The 24,064-nt window shown below is 40.3% G+C and overlaps 1 protein-coding gene across 4 annotated transcripts in view; it reads right to left on the minus strand.

Moving 5' to 3' along the window:
• The window catches only part of TSPAN4 (tetraspanin 4), a 719,066-nt gene that overhangs the window by 418,942 nt on the left and 276,060 nt on the right, over positions 1-24,064 (minus strand). For all 4 annotated transcript variants that reach the window (XM_056526916.1, XM_056526919.1, XM_056526918.1 and 1 more), the window contains one exon: positions 19,400-19,465. The gene's annotated coding sequence lies outside the window, so the exon portion shown is untranslated. The remainder of the gene's footprint in view (positions 1-19,399; positions 19,466-24,064) is intronic.

Raw genomic sequence — 24,064 nt, forward strand, 5'->3', positions numbered from 1 at the left:
AGTTCACACATATGCACATCACCACAGGCCCGTGAACGAGGTGAATGGATGTGCAGTATCAAGGGCCCACCTGCTGGTCTGGGCTTGGTCAAGGGTCACATCCTCGGTGACCGCCCCTGATATGACATTAAAACAGAGTCTTCATCATTTCTTAACTATGGTAACTGGCAGACCTTTTATAGAAAGAATCCTTGAATTACACTCTTGTTTAGGCTACAGTCAAACAGGCAGGTGCCTGATGCAGGTTTTCTGCAGCCAAAAATCTGCTGCAGATTTTATTGCTACCCATTGACTTCAATGGGACAAACTGTGGATTTTCTATTGCGAAAAAACTTTGATGCGGGTAAATCTGCAGCAAATCTGCCCATGTAAACGTACCCTTAGAGAGGACATGTCTGCACTTTGTGCAAGCTTCGGCTAAAAAACCTGATTAAAAGCTGCAAAAAGTTATGTATAAACCCCCCTTAAGGAATTTTTGATGTGAAGTAAATGAGGAGTTTATGAGGGGAAAAAGATAAGGAGTCTGATAAGAGGAGAAAGAGGCATTCTTCTTTAATAAGATACATTAAAAATGTATCATATGTGCTTGAACTATTGATTTATATAATGTTTGCTAAAACGAAAGTGACCATTTAATAATATTTTATGCCCAACCGCACTATACCAACTATATGCAGTAATTGTTATAAGACATTTGACGCAATACGTTTGTGTTCTACAGTACAGTCATGGCCGTAAATGTTGGCACCCCTGAAAGTTTTCAAGAAAATGAAGTATTTCTCACAGAAAAGGATTTCAGTAACACATGTTTTGCTATACACATGTTTATTCCCTTTGTGTGTATTGGAACTAAACCAAAAAAGGGAGGGGAAAAAAGCAAATTGGACATAATGTCCCCAAACTCCAAAAATGGTCTGGACAAAATTATTGGCACCCTTTCAAAATTGTGGAAAAATAAGATTGTTTCAAGCATGTGATGCTCCTTTAAACTTACCTGGGGCATGTAACAGGTGTGGGCAATATAAAAATCACACCTGAAAGCAGATAAAAAGGAGAGAAGTTCACTTAGTCTTTGCATTGTGTGTACCACACTAAGCATGGGCAACAGAAAGAGGAGTAGAGAACTGTCTGAGGAAAAATATTAACAAACTCAAGGTTACAAGTCCATCTCCAGAAATCTAGATTTGCCTTTGTCCACAGTGCGCAACATTATCAAGAAGTTTGCAACCCATGACACTGTAGCCAGAGAAAAATTGATGAAAGGTGTCAATGCAGGATAGTCCGGATGGTGGATAAGCAGCTGCAAACAAGTTCTAAAGATATTCAAGCTGTCCTGCAGGCTCAGGGAGCATCAGTGTCAGCGCAAACTATCCATCGACATTTAAATGAAATGAAACTGTATGGCAGGAGACCCAGGAGGACCCCACTGCTGACACAGAGACATATAAATGCAAGACTACATTTTGCCAAAATGAACTTGAGTAAGCCAAAATCCTTGTGGGAAAACATCTTGTGGGCAGATGAGACCAAGACAGAGCTTTTTGGTAAAGCACATCTTTTTACTGTTTACCAAAAACGGAATGAGGCCTAGAAAGAAAAGAACACAGTACCTACAGTGAAATATGGTGGAGGTTATATGATATTTTTGGGTTGTGCACTGGGTGCCTTTAATGTGTGAAGGCATCATGAAATCTGAGGATTACCAACGGATTTTGGGTGGCACTGTACAGCCCATTGTCAGAAAGCTGGGTATGCTTCCAAGATCTTGGGTATTCCAGCAGGACAATAACCCCAAACATCAAAAAGCCCCCAGAAATGGATGGCAACAAAGCGCTGGAGAGTTCTGAAGTGGCCAGACATGAGCCCAGATCTAAATCCCATTGAACACATGTGGAGAGATCTTAAAATTGCTGTTGGGAAAAGGCACCTTCCAATAAGAGAGACCTGGAGCAGTTTGCAAATGAAGAGTGGTCCATCATTCCGGCAGAGAGGAATAAGAAGCTTACTGATGATTATAGAAAGCGACTGATTTCAGTTATTTTTTCCTAAGGGTGTGCAACCAAATATTAAGTTAAGGGTGCCAATAGTTCTGTCCAGCCCATTTTTGGAGTTTGGTGTGACATTATGTCCAATTTGCTTTTTTCCCTCCCTTTTTTGGTTTAGTTCCAATACACACAAAGGGAATAAACATGTGTATAGCAAAATGTGCTACTGCAATCCTTTTCTGTGAGAAATTCTTCATTTTCTTGAAAGATTTCAGGGGTGCCAACATTTACGGCCATGACTGTATATAGACTGAGAAGGGTCCACTTAAAGGAGCATTCCAGGCTATTTTGTACCCATATCATGCCTACTTACCATCACTTATCTCCTACAGTACAATCTGCTTTTTTTCAAACAAAGCTGCATACATGTGTTTCATAACTGTAACTGTGTCATGTGATCATCAGTCTGTTTCACAAAAAAATTAGTGTTTAATGTGTCAGAGGAAGTTGTCTGCCCTGGGTCAGCTGACTTTCTGTGAACTACAGGATGACATCATCACATATGAGACTCCTCCCCTCCACACCAAACCCCAGTCTTTATTCTGCTGCTGATATATCTATGGGATCAGCATATATAGTAGTTATACACTTCCCATTAAACTGTCTTTACATGTTGCATTTTTGCTGTGATTTTCCAGAAAATGCAAAAATAGCGCTATTGTACTGCGCTTTTTGTTTTTTTTAACCCATAAGTTTCACAGCAATTTTGTAAAAATCACAGCAAAAACATGGCCAAAACATAGTAAAAAATATACACAAATTGTTAAAAAGCAACATGTGAACAGAACCTGAAGACTTCAAATGCATCCAAACTACCCATTTATGAGTGTCAGCAGTTAAGATTTGGGCATCTAGCCAGGTTCTTAGATCATCAGATGATCTCATTAGAGGAAATGCAGTGATAAGACTGCACCCTCTCTTTGCAAAGCCAACTGATTCATGGGAAATGTAGGCAGCCTTATAAAATAATTTCAGTGTGGAAATATAAATCAATATAGCTGAAAACCTATGCATGCCACATCACCTAAAACAGGTAAGCACAAGCCATACACAAGAACCTCTACATTACCCTCTTATAATAGCCTATGCTGCAACATATAAGCAATAAAAAAAAAAATTCCCAAAGTGCTTCTTTAAAAAAACAAATCCTGCAGTATTTATAAATGGGATCAATGATCCTTCTACAGACTGTAAGTTGTTCTCATTGAATCAACAATTATTGGAAATCTTATACACTAGAATATACAGTAATGGTTTCACCTGTCATGTAGGAATTTACTCCCTATAGCCTGTGTTTTTTTTTCGGTGGACATCAGCTCCTACAGGAAATCGATGATCACCACTGATTCCCAAGTCAATTACTATACTTCAAAGAGATGGAATATTGGGCAGAACAGTATAGACCAGTTTTCTTTAGTAAAGCATATACACACTGTATCTAAGGAATTAGGAAATATTAGACTATGACAGACAAAAAAAGGCTATTGAACTCCGATCTAATCACATCATCATTATTCTAGGTTTGCTGCACAGTAAGCCAGAACATTACATTGGTACATTACTGACTATAGTAGGATTCTCACTCCTGTAATCTTATATGTAAGTAAATGCTTAAATTAAATGGCAATATCCTGTAAGTCCTTCATAAACTGTGTATATAAAAAGGATTCATGGTACACATTTTACACTGTATATATTGCTATAATAGGAGAACATTATGAGTAATAATGAACAATTTGCAATCAATAACAATGATTCTTATGGTCGTGCGATTGATGAAGATCCGGCTGCTTTTATACACAGTGGAGATTTTGTTGTAGCTTTGAAGCCAAAACCAGATGTGGATCATAAGGAATTATAGAATATAAAAAACAGATGCTACTTCATCTCCTTTTCTCTTCTTTTTAAAGCCATTCTACACCAGAAGTGGATTTAAATAAAGAGCAGAAGTAGCGTCTGTTGTTTATATTATCAAATATAAACATATATTATATATATATATATATATATATATATATATATATATATATATATATAAATAACATATATTTTAATAATAAATAAATTCCTTATGATCCAAACCTGGATTTGGCTTCAAATCTGCTGCAAAAACTGCATCAATACTGCACAGTGTAAGAGCAGTCTAAAGAGGTTCTATAGATAACATTCTCTGGTATTTGTGAATAGTTGAAGGGGTACTCCGGTGTAAAACTTTCATTTTTAAACCAACTGGTGCCAAAAAATTAAACAGATTTGTAAATTACTTCTATTAAAAAATCTTAATCCTTCCAGTACTTATTAGCGGCTGTATACTACAGAGGAAGTTCTTTTCTTTTTGGATTTCTTTTCTGTCTGTCTACAGTGCTCTCTGCTGACACCTCTATCCATGTCAGGAACTGTACAGAGCAGGAGAAAATCCGCTGCTCTGGACAGTTCCTAAAAGAATTTCCTCTGTAGTACAGCAGCTAATAAGTACTGGAAGAATTAAGATTTGTTAATAGAAGTAATTTACAAATCTGTTTAACTTTCTGGCACCAGTTGATTTAAAAAAAAAAAAAAAAAAGGTTTTCCAGTACCCCTTTAATATACCTTTATAGTTGTTAGAGTATTTGACTCAAATAGTCATATTGAAAAACTTTTTATATGTAGTATATCTTGGCAAAACATAAACCTTTTAAATATACTTCATAAGAAAAGGCTATTTCCTTTTTATAGAAATCATGGCTTATAAAAAGAAAAAAAACACAAAAAAAAAAAAAAACACAAAACACCACTAGGAGTTCCCCATACCATCTAGAACATAATTCTGTCCAGTTTCAGCATCATCTTTGTCCAAGCTGAAGTACAGGCTGGGACAACATCCAGTAGTGAGGGTAGGACTAGCACTCCTCCGAATTTACTCCTGTCCTATAAGACTACAGTATAAAAAAAAAAGAGGGATACAGAGCAGCCTGCAGTGATTGATGAAGAGTCCCAGCACAGCAGAATGAGGGAGGAAGATGAGTCACGCTGCATACAAAGCACAGAATTAGAGATGAGCAAACTTACAGTAAATTCGATTCGTTACGAACTTCTCGGCTCGGCAGTTGATGACTTTTCCTGCATAAATTAGTTCAGCTTTCAGGTGCTCCAGTGGGCTGGAAAAGGTGGATACAGTCCTAGGAGACTCTTTCCTAGGAATGTATCCACCTTTTCCAGCCCACCGGAGCACCTGAAAGCTGAACTAATTTACGCAGGAAAAGACATCAACTGCCGAGCCGAGAAGTTCGTGACGAATCGAATTTACTGTAAGTTCGCTCATCTCTACACAGAATGAAAATCCAAGTGAGCAACAGAAAAAAAGGTATTTGTGTGCGCAATATAGGTGCTAGACACATAGAAATTATATGTACACGATCAGGATTAGATACTGAGTAATATTTCACATGTTTTGTGGGATATGACAGAAACTGTTTATAAAAGGATTCCTGGGAATTCAATATTGATGGCAGCATTCTCACAACTGGCCCCCATTAGTAGACAAATGGGGGTCTGACACAATAATAAGCTGACTGAGCACTGTGGTCTATCCCATACCAGACACAGTCCTGGGTACTGCAGCTCAATTCTATAGAACTAAGCTACATATAATACCAAGCACAGTGTCTACAAAATGTATGTAGCTGTACCTGGAAAAGAAGAGGTCACAGCACTCTTGTCAGCTTACTGGTGGGGGTTCCAGATGTTGGCCTCCACACAAATCTGATAGTGATGGTCTATTTTAAATAGAGGATCCACAACACCTATAAAGGAGTCAATAGTTCAAACTATATAGTCCATGGGACATAGCCTTGCCCACCATGCTGCACAGCGGTGGCACACAGCACCTATGAGCCTTTAACCAAAGGTCCAAGCTTAAAGGAGATCCGCAGGATCCGAACACTGGGACCCCCCGCAATCTCCTGTGCGGGCTCACGGCTCTGCCGCAACTCTCCAGTGCAGGAGGCGTGTTGGCAGCAGCATGACGCCGCAGCCAACATGCCCCCCTCCATGTATCTCTATGGGAGAGGTGGAGATGCTGTGTTTGTGCATCCCCACCTCTCCCATAGAGCTGTATGGAGAGGGCATGTCTCAGTGAGGTCGGTGACACGCGCATAAGCCGTGCAGAGCCACAGTAATGCCGGGTCCCTGTACGGGAGATCGTGGGGGGTCCCAGCGGTCGGACGCCCCAGTGATCAGACACTTATCCCCTATCCGCAGGATAGGGGATAAGTGTCTAAGGCTGCAGTACCCCTTTAATGAAGGTCCAAGCTGGATCAAAACGGTGTCAATAATATTTGGGATTGATACTTTAAGCAGTGGATACCAACTACCAACACCTTTATATGTGCTGTGGATATTCTCATTGATGTTCCTGGGCCTCTGCTTACTTGAAGCATGTTAAAAACCGAAGTGTACAGAGTTAATTATTTGTTTTTCAGTATCCTATATACAGGCCATCAATAAATGAATTCACATGTAATATTTTTCTATAAAAAAAATCTCCAGCCAAGTATGTGGCAGAAATCCGAGATATACCTGTGGCTATCTGTTGCTCATTTCTTTATCTTCTGCTGGATGTTTGGCCGCAGATAAGCCCCATTCAATGCAATTCCACACAGAATATGCACAAATAAATGACATGCCACTTTTCCATACATATTTCAAACCCACACCACACAAAAAGGCATGATGCAGTTTATGGTGTGAACTACTTTGTTTTTTTCACATTGAATACAAAAGATGCTAAATCCCAGAAAATCCTTTAACACTCTCCTAATCAATCTTTCAATGGTGCTTCAGGAAAGTTGTCAAATTCACTAAGTTGACCCAAGAGATCTGATAAGACGGCAAGTGGCTGTAAACATAACAGTAGTTCGCCGAGTGATTGCGGAGCGATCGCTAATGATAATTGTTCTATCTGTTGTACTAAAATGGTTGGTCAGGATTGCGATGTGTTCCATCAGTGAGAACAACAAGTATGGGAATTATTGTAAAAATTCTGACAGCCTTTTCCTGAAATAAACTAAGACTACACTATTTATTTAGATAGACAAAATACATTTGGATCATGTCTGTTCATGGTTTGTGTCTTTTATTACTACAAACAATACCCCGAGATGGGTTAGGGTCAACATTACCAGAACACCTTTGACCAAGGGACTAGCCCTAGGTCACTAATACCCTTATTTATATCCCACCCCCAAAAACTTAGCTTTTCTTAACCCCTTAAGGACACAGCCCATTTTCACCTCTAGGACGCAGCCCTTTTTTGCACATCTGACCACTGTCACTTTAAACATTAATAACTCTGGAATGCTTTTACTTATCAATCTGATTCCGAGATTGTTTTTTCGTGACATATTCTACTTTAACATAGTGGTAAATTTTTGTGGTAACTTGCATCCTTTCTTGGTGAAAAATCCCAAAATTTGATGAAAAAATTGAAAATTTTGCATTTTTCTAACTTTGAAGCTCTCTGCTTGTAAGGAAAATGGATATTACAATATGTCTACTTTATATTTGCATCATAAAATTGATGAGTTTTTACTTTTGGAAGACACCAGAGGGCTTCAAAGTTCAGCAGCAATTTTACAATTTTTCACAAAATTTTCAAACTCGCTATTTTTCATGGACCAGTTCAGGTTTGAAGTGGATTTGAAGGGTCTTCATATTAGAAATACCCCACAAATGACCCCATTATAAAAACTGCACCCCCCAAAGTATTCAAAATGACATTCAGTAAGTGTTTTAACCCTTTAGGTGTTTCACAGGAAAAGCAGCAAAGTGAAGGAGAAAATTCAAAATGTTCATTTTTTACACTTGCATGTTCTTGTAGACCCAATTTTTGAATTTTTACAAGGGGTAAAAGGATAAAATTTATACTTGAATTTGTAGCCCAATTTCTCTTGAGTAAGCACATACCTCATATGTCTATGTAAATTGTTCGGCGGGCGCAGTAGAGGGCTCAGAAGCGAAGGAGCGACAAGGGGATTTTGGAGAGTACGTTTTTCTGAAATGGTTTTTTGGGGGCATGTTGCATTTAGGAAGCCCCTATGGTGCCAAAACAGCAAAAAAAAAAAAAAACATGGCATACCATTTTGGAAACTAGACCCCTTGAGGAACGTAACAAGGAATTAAGTGAGCCTTAATACCCCACAGGTGTTTCATGACTTTTGCATATGTAAAAAAATAATAATAATGTTTCACTAAAATGTGTGTTTCCCCCCAAATTTCACATTTTTGCAAGGGTTAATAGCAGAAAATACGCCCCAAAATTTGTAACCCCATCTCTTCTGAGTATGGAGGTACCCCATAAGTTGACCTGAAGTGCATTAAGGGCGAACTACAATGCTCAGAAGAGAAGGAGTCATATTTGGCTTTTTGAGAGCAAATTTTGCTCGGGGGGCATGTCGCATTTAGGAAGCCCTATGGTGCCAGGACAGCAAGGAAAACCCACATGGCATACCATTTTGGAAACTAGACTCCTTGAGGAACGTAACAAGGAATAAAGTGAACCTTAATACCCCACAGGTGTTTCACGACTTTTGCATATGTAAAAAAAAAATTTTTTTTTTTACCAAAAATGCTTGGTTTACCAAAAATTTTACATTTTTAAAAAAGGTAATAGCAGAAAATACCCCCCAAAATTTGAAGCCCAATTTCTCCCGATTCAGTAAACACCCAATATGGGGATGAAAAGTGCTCTGCTAGCGCACTATAGGTCTCAGAAGAGAAGGAGTCACATTTGGCTTTTTGGAAGCAAATTTTGCTCTGAGGGCATGCCGCATTTAGGAAGCACCTATGGTGCCAGGACAGAAAAAAAAAACACATGGCATACCATTTTGGAAACTAGACCCCTTGGGGAACGTAACAAGGGGTAAAGTGAACCTTAATACCCCACAGGTGTTTCACGACTTTTGCATATGTAAAAAAATAATTATTTTTTTTACACTAAAATGCTTGTTTTCCCCCAAATTTTACATTTTTACAAGGGATAATAGCAGAAAATACCCCCCAAAATTTGTAACCCCATCTCTTCTGAGTATGGAAATACCCAATAAGTGGACGTGAAGTGCACTGGGGGCGAACTACAATGCTCAGAAGAGAAGGAGCACCATTGAGCTTTTGAAGAGAGAATTTGGCCATGTGCATTTCCAAAGCCCCCCGTGATGCCAGAACAGTGGACCCCCCCACATGTGACCCTATTTTTAAAACTACACCCCTCACGGAAGGTAATAAGGGGTGCAGAGAGAATTTACACCCCACTGGCATTTGACGGATCTTTGGAACAGTGGGCTGTGCAAATTAAAAATTTTATTTTTCATTTTCACAGACCCCTATTTCAAAGATTTGTCAGACACCTGTGGGGTGTAAATGCTCACTGTACCCCTTGTTACATTCCGTGAGGGGTGTAGTTTCCAAAATGGGGTCACATGTGGGTATTTATTGTTTTGCACTTATGTCAGAACCGCTGTAAAATCAACCACCCCTGTGCAAATCACCAATTTAGACCTCAAATTTACATGGTGCACTCTCCCTTCTGAGCCTTGTTGTGCGTCCCCAGAACACTTTGCGCCCACATATGGGGTATCTCCGTACTCAGGAGAAATTGCGTTACAAATTTTGGAGGCTTTTTTTCTTTTACCGCTTGTGAAATTTTAAAGTATGGGGCAACACCAGTATGTTAGTGTACAAAAATGTTTTTTTTTTACACTAACATGCTGGTGTAGACCCCAACTTTACCTTTTCATAAGGGGTAAAAGGAGAAAAAGCCCCCCAAAATTTGTTAGGCAATTTCTCCCGAGTACGGCGATACCCCATATGTGGCCCTAAACTGTTGCCTTGAAATACGACAGGGCTCCAAAGTGAGAGCGCCATGCGCATTTGAGGCCTAAATTAGGGATTTGCATAGGGGTGGACATAGGGGTATTCTACACCAGTGATTCTCAAACAGGGTGCCTTCAGCTGTTGCTAAACTCACAGCATGCTTGGACAGTCAATGGCTGTCCGGAAATGCTGGGAGTTTGTTTTGCAACAGCTGGAGGCTCCGTTTTGGAAACACTGCTGTAGGATACGTTTTTCATTTTTATTGGGGGGGAAGGGGTGGTGGTGGTGGGGGGGGGGGCAGTGTACGTGTGTATATGTAGTGTTTTACTCTTTATTTTATGTTAGTGTAGTGTTTTTAGGTTACATTTACACTGACGGCGGATTACACTGAGTCTCCCGCTAGGAGTTTGAGCTGCGGCTGCTGCAGCTCAAACTTGAAGCTGGGAACTCGCTGTAATCCGCCGCCAGTGTGAATGTAACCTGTACATTCACATGGGAGGGGGGGGGGGCAAAACTACAACTCCCAGCATGCACTGACAGAACGTGCATGCTGGGAGTTGTAGTTTTGCAACAGCTGGAGGCACACCGATTGGAAAATACTGAGTTAGGTAATAGAACCTATTACCTAACTCGGTATTTCCCAACCAGTGTGCCTCCAGCTGTTGCAGAACTACAACTCTCAGCATGTACTGATTGCCAAAGGGAATGCTGGGAGATGTAGTTATGCAACAGCTGGAGGCACGCAAGTACAACTCCCAGCATGCCGAGACAGCCATTTGCTGTTCCTGAATGCTGAGAGTTGTAGTTTTGCAAGATTTAGAGGGGTTCAGGCTGGAGATCACTGACAGTGGTCTCTAAACTGTGGCCCTCCAGATGTTGCAAAACTACAAATCTCAGCATGCTAAGACAGCAAACTGCTGTCTGGGCATGCTGGGAGTTGTAGTTTTGTAATATCTGGAGGGCTACAGTTTAGAGACCCCTGTCAGTGATCTCCAGCCTGAACCCCTCTAAATCTTGCAAAACTACAACTCCCAGCATGCCAACACAGCAAACAGCTGTCAAGGCATGGTGGGAGTTGTAGTTTTGCAACATCTGGAGGGCGACAGTTTAGAGACCACTCTCTAAACTGTCGCCCTGCAGATGTTGCTAGGCAACAGACCCCGGACACGCGGCGTCATACTCACCTCCACCGCCGCCGTGATCACAGCCGCCGCCGGGTAAGTGACCGCCGCTGCCGCTACTACACGGTTCCCCCAGCTGTGCCTGGACACCGATAGGTGGGCATAGCGGAGGGGAACCGAACTTTAACCCCCCCCCCGCCCCCAGTCTGCTATTGGTCGGTCGCTCGGCCGATCAATAGCAGGGATAGGAGGGGTGGCAACCCTACCACCTCACTCCTATCTCTTCAAGGGGGATCGAGGGTGTCTTGGACACCCTCGATCCCCCTTATTTTATCGCGGAGCCGCCGTTGATGGGCAGGGGAGAGCGCTCCCCCTGCAAACACCATAGATGCCGTGATCAGAACTGATCACGGCATCTATGGGGTTAATGCTGCCGGGACCGGCGCGATCGCGGCCCCGGCAGCTGCGGTGGGACTCCGGCTGTGATTGACAGCTGAGTCCCACCCGCGATCTCCTGCGCTGCCCGCGGCAGAGCAGGAGATCGCTTGGACGTATGCATACGTCCATTTGCGTGAACGTGTAATTCGCCTGGACGTATGCATACGTCCAATAGCGGGAAGGGGTTAAAGGGGTATTCCAGGAAAAATAATATATATATCAACTGGCTCCAGAAAGTTAAACAGATTTGTAAATTACTTCTATTAAAAAATCTTAATCCTTTCAGTACTTATGACCTTCTGAAGTTAGGGTTGTTCTTTTCTGTCTAAGTCCTATCTGATGACACGTGTCTCGGGAAACGCCCAGTTTAGAAGAGGTTTGCTATGGGGATTTGCTTCTAAACTGGGCGTATATATATATAAAGTATTTTCCTGGATAACCCCTTTAAGCTTCCATAAAATGTAAACTTATATATAAAAAAAAAAGAGAGTGATTAAAAAACACAGCCTCCTTGTGTGTTGTTATTCTGGTCAATATTCCACTGATAGCAACAGACTATACTAAATATGCATAGACAACCAGTGCTCTGTGTAGCTTTCAGTGAGGCTCTGTGCAGCTGTCAATAAAGCTCAGTGCAGAGAAGCACTTCCTGAGTTTGGTCTCCTGCCAGGCCAGGAGGAGACACCAAACTCACTGTAATGATTGTGTCAGGAAACAGAACAGTGCCACCTAGTGGCTGTTTTTCTATTACATTTTAACCTCCTAAGGACGCAGGGCGTACCTGTACGCCCTGCACCCGGTATATAACGTGGGGTCACGCCGTGCCCCCACATCATACCGGGTCGGTCCCAGCGGCTAATGAAAGCCGGGACCCTGGGCTAATAGTGTGTGGCACCGATCATTGTGCTGCACGCTATTAACCCTTTAGATGCGGCGTTCAAAGTTGATTGCTGCATCTAAAATGAAAGTGAAAGCTTCCCAGCAGCTAAGTCGGACTGATCGGGACCATCACGGTGAAATTGCGATGTCCCGCTCAGCTAGGACGCGAACGGAGGTCCCCTTAACTGCCTCCGTCGTGTCCGATCGGCGATTGATTGCTCCAAGACTGAAATCCAGGCTTGTCAATGCACGGCAATGATTTGTGTAGCAGATCAGTGTGTGCAGTGTAATAGCCACTGGGGGGGGGGGGCTACAACACTGCAAAAAAATTGTGCGAAAAAAAAGTTTATAAAGATCATTTAACACCTTCCCTAATAAAAGTAAGAATCACCCCCCTTTTCCCATAAAAAACAAAAGAAAAACTGTAAATAAAAATAAACATATGTGGTATTGCCACGTGCAGAAATGTCCAAACTATAAAAAATATAGCATTAAGTAAACCGCACGGTCAATGGCGTACAGGCGAAAAAATTCCAAAGTCCAAAAAGCGTCAGAAGATGACAATTTTAAACGTATAAATTTTCCTGCATGTAGTTATGATTTTTTCAGAAGTACGACCAGATCAAACCTATATAAGTAGGGTATCATTTTAATTGTATGGACCTACAGAATAAAGATAAGATGTAATTGTTACCAAAAAATGCAATGCGTAGAAATGGAAGCCCCCAAAATTTACAAAATGGCATTTTTTCTTTAATTTTGTCGCACAATGAATTTTTTTTCCGCTTCGCCGTAGATATTTTGGTAAAATGACTAATGTCACTGCAAAGTAGAATTGGTGGCGCAAAATTGAAAGTGTTATTTTTAGAAGGTGATGAGGAAAAAATGAAAATGCAAAAATGGAAAAACCCTGCGTCCTTAAGGGGTTAAACATATTTATGTTGATAATTTTAAAAGCAAGTGAATGGGAAAGAGTCTGCTAACTACACAAGAAACACTATATTAAAAGTTTTTGGTGACAGGTACTCTTTAAGTGATATCTACCATTGGTGAAGTTTAGTAGTGTTATATATGAAATGGTCTGGTATAACAGATCTGTGTATAGCAACCCTTCTGACTTTTCATATATTTGAAGTTTTATCTGTGAATGTAGTGTTTCTTTCTAAAAGTTTCTGTACTATAGAGGTCAATCTCCACTTGACTTCTTCTCTTATGACAGTAAGAACGTCTCTAGACTGGCAAACAAGGGTATGGGGAGTTTTCAGGTAGTTAGAGGTGTAGTAAAGGTATTCAGCACCAAAGCTGCCAATTTTACTGTTGCTATTTGCTCCCCTTTCTTGTTTTCATAAGCACTTTAATAATAAGCATTTAACACATTTTCAACACCGAATTTGCTGACCATACATAGCACTGAATTGGCAGTATGGTCCATAAGAAAAAATCATAAAGTTTTTTTTTGGGGACCTTTATCCTTAGAATAGGCCGTCAAAATCTGGTCGAATGGTGTCCAACTCACTGAACCCCACCACTTCCCCTTCAGGCTGTGACAATGGTGCAAGTGCTACAGGTTCTTAACCCCCTCCGTACATATGTACCTTGTATTGTAGCTCATCCCATTGATGTGAGAGAGACACATAACCATGTGCAGCCGCCACAGACTATTTGGAGCTGCATTGTATTGACGCCTCTCCTGAACCTACAAGTCCCCAAACACCTCTTTATCATTGTTATACACATTATTATAAGTTCTTTTTCTATTGAATAATGGTTTTCAGCACGGACCTAAACAGGCAAACTTACAATTGGACAGTATGCTAGGTTACTGTGTGTGTGCAGCAATTTCCTACCATAGATTTATTACTGGAATCTCTCTTTAAGTCGGCAGAGATTCCAAAATGCAGTCTATAATAAACAATGAGGATATTCTGAGGACAGATTCACAGCACAGTCCCAGGAAATGTTATTTCCACAATTTATTATCATTTTGCTTCCAATCATGAAGGGGCAGTTCCTTTAATAGAGGTAAATTAGAGACCCTCCGTATACATAATTCACCATTATATACTCTGGCTGACAATTCAGTATCTCATTCAATATTTCTTGGCTCCACGGCTTTAACAGGGAAAATGTGTTTACTGCACTTGATTGTTGTCAACAAGAACTGTATGGCTTGTCAAATACATTGCCATCACAGGGGTCTATAATGGAAGCCACGCATATGTTTATATATAGAGTCCTAGGTAGACAGGCACATTTACAACTATAGCTTTGAGGGATTAAAAATGGTTTCCTGCCATTGTTTAGAAGAAGCTTCCTATGATTTATAGAAGTAAAATGTCATCCATATTGTAAATTAATCACTGCAATGTATTCTGCGCTGAAAATGGGTCAGATCACACTGTGCTGCATTAAAGACAGCTCTGTACAATACATTCCCAAGGTCGGTGACAGCGCACGGAAACCAAATTGGATGTTTGGAAACACTTTCCTTTACTCTGACACTGTACGGTCTTTCTGCTTGTTACAGCCTATTGGAAGCATGTTCAAACATAATGAACCCGCACACGTAAACCACAAAATATGAGAGTGGCACCACGTTCACTAGGTGGTGAGCACCAGAAGGACGTTCAGCAAGTGTTGGAGGTGAAAAAAAACAAGTGCTCATCTGGGACCAGTTTTCATGAAAAGGTTTCCGCTGAGAAGCGGAGAACCCCTTTAAGGTATAGCTCACTTGATGGGCAGAATCTGAAACTGGACATTCACCTGTAATACCTTTTAGGTAAATGTTTGTTCCACTTACAGCTATCTCTCATGATCTTTCAATACACATGAAGTTTGGCTTGTCAAACATTCATGTGTTATTGGGGAGAGGGGTTGTATGCCAATGCCAGGCAGCCCTGGTTGTGGCTTATCTGCCAGATAAGCTATAGTTGAGATCCAATAAGCCCAATCCTTGCCTACCCCATTATCATCTGTCGGGGGTGAGACAGGAAGCTTCCATACACATTAGTTGGTTGGCCGGTCCTGCCAAAAATGGAGAGTTCAACATACTTTTAACTAATGTGTATAGGGAGCCTTAAAGGGGTACTCCACTCTGGAAAATGACCTTAAGGACCCCAATTTTATTTTTTACGTTTGAGTTTTTTCCGCCTTGCCTTCTAAAAATCATAACTCTTTCATATTTTAATCAACAGACTAGTATGAGGGCTTGTTTTTTGTGTGCCCAGTTGTCCTTTGCAATGACATCACTCATTTTACCATAAAATGTATGGCACAACCAAAAAAATACTACTTGTGTGGGAAATTGATAAGAAAACCGCAATTTGGCTAATTTGGGAAGGTTTACCCATGATTACATACTTTTCTATTAATATACAGCTTAAAAAAAATCACAAACTTTTTAACCAAATTAGTGCATTTAAAGTCCCTCTATTTTGCTGATCTATAACTTTTTCATATTTCCGTAAAAGCGGTGGTATGGGGGCTCATTTTTTGAGCGGTGATCTGTACTTTTTTTTATACCAAATTTGCTTATGTAAAACTTTAAATACATTTTTTATGAATTTTTTGGGAATAAAATCTTGTAAAAAAAACAGCAGCAATTTTTGAATTTTTTTTTTACGTTCACGCCGTTCATTGTACGGGATAATTAACATTACATTTTAATAGTTTGGATATTTAAGCACACGGCGATACCAAATATGTTTATAAAAGAAAACATTTTTACACTTTTTGAGGGTCAAATGGGGAAAAAGGGACAATTTACATTGTTATTGGGGGAGGGGATTTTTCTAAAAAATTTTCTTACTTTTATTTTTAACTTTTATTTTTACACTTTAATAGTCCCCATAGGGGACTATTTAAAGCAATCATTTGATTGCTAATACTGTTTAGTGCTATGCATATGACATAGCACTGATCAATATTATTGGTCATCTTCTGCTCTGGTCTGCTCGATCTCAGACCAGAGCAGAAGACTCCATGAGATGATCGGATCGCAGCTGCAGAGCAGTGGGCGATCCGATCATGCATTTTTCTAACCGCACTACTGCAGATGCTGTGATCTGTATTGATCACAGCATCTGAGGGGTTATTGGCAGACATCCACACAATCACGGATGTCGACCATTACCGGCGGATCCCTGGCTGCTATCAGCAGCCAGGAACTGCCGCACATGACCCGACCATCGCTCTGATGCTCGCGGTCATGTACAGGACGTAAATGTACGTCCTGGTGCGTTATGTACCACCACACCAGGATGTACATTTACGTCCTGTGTCGTTAATGGGTTAACTCAACTGGTGCCAGAAAGTTAAACAGATGTGTAAATTACTTCTATTAAAAAATCTTCATCCTTCCACTACTTATCAGCTGCTGTTATGATCCACAGGAATTTTCTTTCTTTTTGAATTTCCTTTCTGCCTGACCACAGTGCTCTCTGCTGACACTTCTGTCAATTTTAGGAACTGTCCAGAGCAGGATAGGTTTTCTATGGGGATTTGCTCCTACTCTGGACAGTTCCTAAAATGGATAGAGATGTCAACAGAGAGCACTCTGGTCAGGCAGAAAAAAATTCAAAAAGAAAAGAACTTCCTGTGGATCATAAGAACAGCTGATAAGTACTGGAAGGATTAAGATTTTAATCTGTTTAACTTTCTGGCACCAGTTGATTTAAAAAAAAAAAAAAAAAAGTTTTCCAGTGGAGTACCCCTTTAAGGCATCTTGTAATCTCCACCCATAGGCTCCTGAAAATACTGGTACTAGATGACCATGTAGTATACAATAAATCATCTATATTTTGAATATTGTCCCAGCCAGGTTGATCTTTAGCTTGTATACAAATGAGTGCAAAGAGTTAAAGCGCTAGCAATCATTTTAGAAAATCCTCCACCCATATGATGGTAAAAATTAAGTCTTTATGACTGCTTCATGCGTGCAGCTAGAGAGCGGGAGAATTCTCCATCACTTACCTGGCAGTATTTTACACTTCTCTAACTGTACATCTACAGACTCAAGTTTTTGTAAAGAAATAATTTCCCAAACCCTCACCAGTGTGAAATTAATTCATATGCAAACTCCAATAAATTATTCAGGATTATATAGAGAAATGTACTAGAAAATGCATTTATATCCTCTCCAGTCCCTATCCAACCAAAGATTTAATACATTTCTAAGCCACTGAATAGGATTTTGTGAACTAAATAACTGCTAAATGTTTATATAAAAAATAGTTTTTATATATTCTGACAGTGCTACTTGCAGATCGAAAGTAGTTAAAAGGTTTGTCACATACGGTTGCCCCTATACATACATACATACATACAATAGAGAATGAGGACATAGCAGTGGGGGGTCCAGTGTACAGTCCATCTATAGGTCAGAGTGAAGGGCTCTTCCGATTCATCTAAATACTATGTGATATATATTAGGGTAGGTTCACACCACGTTTAATCCGACCCGTATCTAATGCAATTCAATGTGGTGCACCATGGTTTAGGTCCGGTCAGAAAACCGGATATGGGGCAAAAATATGCCGACCGTTTTCGGTTCACACCACTGAAAACGTGGTGTGAACCTACCCTTACATAGTCTTAAATTAAATTGTATTGGCACCATTAAATACTATAGCCTTCCCGGAGCAGCACAAAAGAAGAATGATAATTGTGGGAGGTTAGACAATCCAGGCCTCTAGGAAAAAAGAGGGGAAGTCTTTCTTTGTAGCAAACAGGAATCAGTTTTTTATTTTCTCTTGGCCACAATGGGGCACAGGAGAAATAAACATTTTATGAGGGCACAGCAGACATTACTATGCTATAGGGGCAAAGGAGGATATTATTACAGAAGGGGGGCACATGAGACATTATTACTATATGGGACACAGGGGATATTACTACTATATAGCGTCACAGGGGGCACAGTGGTGGTATTATTACTGTATGGGGAAACAGGGGACACTTACTGTATGCGGACACAGTGGTGGCATTATTACTGTATGGAGGTACAGGGTAGAATTATGGGAGCACATGGGGTATTAATATTGTTTGGAGGCATTATTAACAAGTAAGAGTATAGTTGGGGCATTATTTGTGAATGGGATCACAGTGGGGGTATTGTTAGTGAGAGGGGGCACAGTTAGGGTAGTGTTAGTGAGCAAGGGGACAGTTGGAGTATTATTAGCGAGTAGACACAGTTGGCGCCAATATTAGTGAGGAAATTGTTACTGTATTATGCACTAATGGGGTCATCATACTCTGTAGAGACAAGTTGCAATTGGTAGAAGTCTTTTAGCCATCTGAGTAAGGGAAAAGATGGAGAAAGAAAGACAGAGAAGAAAAGCTAAAGAGAACTATTCTGATCAAAAAAGACGTAATCTGTCAGTCACAGGATATTATCACTTATACAGGCTGCAGATTTTCTTTATGATACTAGTATCTACCAATTTGTGGGCACTTTATGGGGTTAATATTGGTTATATTGGTCTTTGCAGTAGATACAATATATGTGGTCATGGTATGGAGGGAGTATTTGTTTAGTGCTAAGTGTAGGACTGTATTATACAATTTATGTGGGTCAGAGCTAACGTATCTATGGGTACAGGTTTCATAATTTACTTGCAATGGGGGTTGAGTCGTTGGCTGTGTGACAGTCACCCACTGACACATTATCCCTACCTAAACCTACTTTGTTGGATGCAGTAGTCCCAAGGTGACACCTCTCCAGTCAGGAATCTTGATTTATGTTTATAGAGCAGCTTGGCATAAGACTTTGAAACGGACTGAAAGAGTTTTCTCAGTTGGATTACAGGGATAATGGCATGAGTATAATTTAGTCTATAAAACATGTACAACTGAATATAAGATATTATTGGGTCCTCCTATAGAAAGAATACAATAGATCACAATAAAAATAATTATCAGATCTTTATTCCTAAACTACAAAAAAAAAAAAAAAGTTAAATGTAAAAACTTTTCACTATACAAAGAATAACATTTGTTTGCTAAAATTTAAATACCTCTTTATAATACTGTGGTATTCACTATATTTATATAAACACATTGAATACTTACATTTAATTAGCAGTTGACTCTGTAGTGCTCAACAAAACTGCCGTCAGTGAAGTTATTTTCTTATTCCTAAGAAAGAAATTGTCTGGTTAATAGGTCTGTTTTTATATTTTTCCTTATTGTGTCTGAAAATAGCAATATTAATGGGTTTGTAAAAGATTTAAAGACCATGGCTACTTTCTTCCGGAAACGGTGCCACTCTTGTTCATAGGCTGTATCTGGAGCTGCTGCTACCGTTACAATAAAAATTATGCGCACGCGCACACACACACACTTGGAACCCCTTAAGGACTCAGGTTTTTTTCATTTTTGCACTTTTGTTTTTTCCTCCTCACCTTCTAAAACTCATTACACTTTACATTTTCCACCTAAAGACCCATATGAGGGCTTGTTTTGCGCCATCAATTGTACTTTGTAATGACATCAATCATTTCACCATTTCAGCAAAACCCCCCCAAAAAAATTTTGTGGGGCAAATAAAAAAAAAACTAAATTTTGTAACTTTTGGGGCCCTCCGATTCTACACAGAGCAATTGTATTAAGACCCCTTATCTTTATTCTGCAGGTCCAAAGAATTACAATGATACCCAAATTATATAGTTTTTATTTTGTTTCACTTCTTTTTAAAAATTATAACTTTTTGTAGGGAAATTAGCATGTTAAAAATGTCCTCATGTTATGAAGGCTATGATACCTTTTCCCCCCACGGCAGCCCTACTTGAACTCCCATGTCTAGGGTACTCACCAGGGAAAAACTCCCTTGTCACCCATCTGTTAGCAGCTGCTAAATCGTTTATTCCCCCCCCATTGGCTCCAAACCAAGCCGCCCTCCATAGAGGAATGGCTCTCCAAGGTCCACTCGGTGTGCAAATTCGAGGAGATGCACCATAGAATACTCAGAACACGACAAGTTTCTCAAAACTTGGAAACCATGGTTGGAGTCCCAGTTTTGTGAAGACAGGGATACGTGAAGCTTACTGTGGGTCTTACGGGCTTATGGTGTGACTGTAGTCCGCTCAGTGGCCTCCTATAAGATTAGATTTCTTAGCTTTAATGTCCTACAAGAGACGTTTTATATTCCAGCAATGACCTCTTTCCCAGAAGCCCCTTTCCCCCTCCCTCAATATACTCCAAGTCAATCACACTTCTGTGAAATCACACTGTCCACTCAGGAAGCAACACTGATTGACAATCAATTTCACATGCTGTTGTGCAAATGGGACAACAGGTGGAAATTATAGGCAATTGGCAATATACCCCCAATAAAGGAGTGGTTCTGCAGGTGGTAACCACAGACCACTTTTCAGTTCCTATGCTTCCTGGCTGATGTATTGGTCACTTTTGAATGCTGACGGTGCCTTCACTCTAGTGGTAGCTTGAGACGGAGTCTACAACCCACACAAGTGGCTCAGGTAGTGGAGCTCATCCAGGATGGCACATCAATGCGAGCTGTGGCAAGTAGGTTTGCTGTGTCTGTGCAGTAATTTTTCCCCCACAATGTCCCGTCACTGTATCACGTCCGTACTGAATTACGGGCATATACGGGTGCAAACGGGCAGTTACAAAACTCCATAGGCTGCAATGCGATTTAGTCACGGCCGTCAGGGGTTTTGTAACGGCAGGTTTTCCCCGATATAGTGACGGAACTTGTGACAGAAGTTCCTAAACGGAACTATTTCATAGTGTGAAAGAGGCCAAAGTTCACATCTGAAACAGAGCTCCATTCACAAATCTGTACCAATGCGGGACATGAGGGGAGGAAAAAAAATACTGAAATCTGTTAGTTTTTTTACACTTAAATCCTGCAAATAAATGGACACCAGACTAAACCTATTAAAAGTCAATGGGATCTGTTCAGGCAGTGTTCATTGTCAATGGACTGTTGAGGGACTCCAAGTCAACACTAAATGCCACTTTAACCAACTACACCAGTCACAGAATTATGAAACCTTTTCATGATTAGCATCTGTAATAAAAGGTAGACCACCTTTTTTGTCATAAACTGCTGAAAATGTGATGTATAGCCAGTCACCAGCTTCTGAAAGCATTCTTGAGGAATCCAAGACCATTTCTCAGGAGCCTCCAGGTTATTTATATCCTTGGGTGCTGCAACCTCCTTTAAATTCTACCAAAATTTTTCTAAGATGTTCAAGTCAGGAGATTTCTAAACTGGTGTACTTCGAGGGATACTTGGGAGCACTGTCCTGTTGGAAGGTCCAATGCAGCGCATGCTTCAGCTTCCTGGTGACACTCGGAAGTAACCTCCTCAGTGTAGTCAGTGTGCCCTTAACTTTGAATTTTAACCAACAAACCCATTGGCCGAAGCCCGGAGTCACTAACTCCCCTCTTAATATAGCCCCCTAAAATATAACTTTTATTGGTTTTATTTAAAATTGAAAATATATATATATATATATATATTTCCCAAGATGTGATTTAAAAATGGTACCACAGCAGTGCAGGCAACAGTGCTAAATGTAACAGCAGAGACCTCTTGTTTGTGCACATAAGGAATGAATGGTGCTGCAGTACACCAATAATGAGCACTGTTGTGGTGTGCAGTTTAAAATGTTCCCTGTAAAGCCACCCTCGACATGTCTCGCTATAACAACAGCGTTGTCAAGATAGCGTGGCTATGGCGGTCCCGCCGCAAGGGTGGATCTATTTATAGATCCCCCATATGTCCTCATCAAAGATCGTCCCATGGATTTACCAATCCGGAATGTTTGCCGGATTAACTTCCGGATCAAATATGGAGTGGACCTATCCTGATAAAGGTAGATAAACACACAGGTGCCTTCCTACCTGTATGACGTGGTCACCATGTGTGTTGTTCTCTTCACGTCATCTACAGGTGTCCAATTCTACTGCATTATCGTTCCCGATGCACACTCTGGAGATGCGCATGCGCAGTACTAAAAATTCTGGCTCAAAGCACATGGACCCGAAGGCAGGTTTGTGCGCATGTGCCAACAAGGTCAGTGGTGAGTTTCTATGTTTATAATAGACTTAAAGGGGTACTCCACTGGAAAAAAAAAATCAACTGGTGCCAGAAAGTTAAACAGATTTGTAAATTACTTCTATTAAAAAATCTTAATCCTTCCAGTACTTATCAGCTGCTGTATGATCCACAGGAAGTTCTTTTCTTTTTGAATTCCCTTTCTGCCTTACCACAGTGCTCTCTGCTTACACCTCTGTCTATTTTAGGAACTGTCCAGAGTAGGAGCATATCCCCATAGACAACCTATCCTGCTCAGGGCAGTTTCTAAAATGGACAGTGGTGTCAGCAGAGAGCACTGTGGTCAGGCAGAAAGGAAATTTAAAAAGAAAATAACTTCCTGTGGAGCATACAGCAGCTGATAAGTACTGGAAGGATTAAGATTGTTTAATAGAAGTATTTTACAAATCTGTTAAACTTTCTGTCACCAGTTGATTTAAAAATTTTTTGTTCCCCAGTGGAGTACCCCTTTAAGTTATTTCTCATGATAAATTAATGAAAGGCACGTATATGAAACAAGGGAAGTGATTGTGGTATCTTGGGTACAATATCATCTTACAGCATAATCAGATTAATAGCAAGTGAACGAAATAAAGAGACCCAAAAAAAAAAAAAAAAACTTGTCATATATGTTTGTTACAACATTTGTATAATATGATACAGATGAATATTCCATAATCATAATATGAGGTTATGAATAGGTTTAATGCTGTTGTTATTGTTCTATATATATCCACAGGTCTCTTATTACGCCAATAGTAGAATGGACACTGATGATTACGTGTGGAAGCCACAAAAATCTGAAATTAGCAGGAATTTGCGGAGCGTTGAAAAAATCTACACCTATAATTCAAGTGGCGTGAGCATGTAATAAATAAAATACATGAATGACTTGCGGGACCTACCATGTGTACAAAGCATTATATAATTCTATGTGTCGGGGATTCAAATATATGGGTGCATCCTGAATTTAGATGCATCCATAATATGTCGGGAATAAACTCATACTTCTAAAGTGACTCTGTTCATTGTAGTCTGGCGACAGAAAATTTAAGCTGAAATGGAAAACCCTTCATTAATCCCATTAGGGGCTTTACTTTTTAACAGGAATATCCATTTGGCCTCTTTCTGTAAAAGGTGAACATCCACATTCCCCTTGCGTGGGCCTAGTTTGATCTGACATAGTACATAAAAGCGGAGGTCATCCATCCTTCCATTGTGTACGTATTGTATATGTCTGGCCAGAGGTGTGTCTGATTCAGTGCGGATGTTACTCAAATGTTGTAACATCCTACGTCTTGCCTATGTTGTGCCACAATTAATAAACTGGCAAATTTGATATACTCCTTGGTCCACTGGGTTAATGATCGCCTTAGTTTTAGGGACAAAAGGGCAAAATTTACAATGACCACATGGGTATGAGCCCACAATGCTATGATGTAGCCACGTAGGGGGTCTGGTCTCAGTGGTGAGGTGACTGTGGACCAGTTGGTCCCTCAAGTTGGGTCCTCATCTGTATGTCACACTTGGTTTCATGCCTATTACAGTCAGTAGATCTTGGTCTCTCGAAAGGAGATGCCAATGTCTACGAAAAATGATTGGTTCAACTATCGTATGTAACAATGCATCGAACCTTCTTCTGGGTACCTCTTGTCTGAGATTGAGAGAGA

This window comes from Hyla sarda, chromosome 6, assembly GCF_029499605.1.
Source record: "Hyla sarda isolate aHylSar1 chromosome 6, aHylSar1.hap1, whole genome shotgun sequence".
Classification (NCBI taxonomy): Eukaryota; Metazoa; Chordata; class Amphibia; order Anura; family Hylidae; genus Hyla; species Hyla sarda.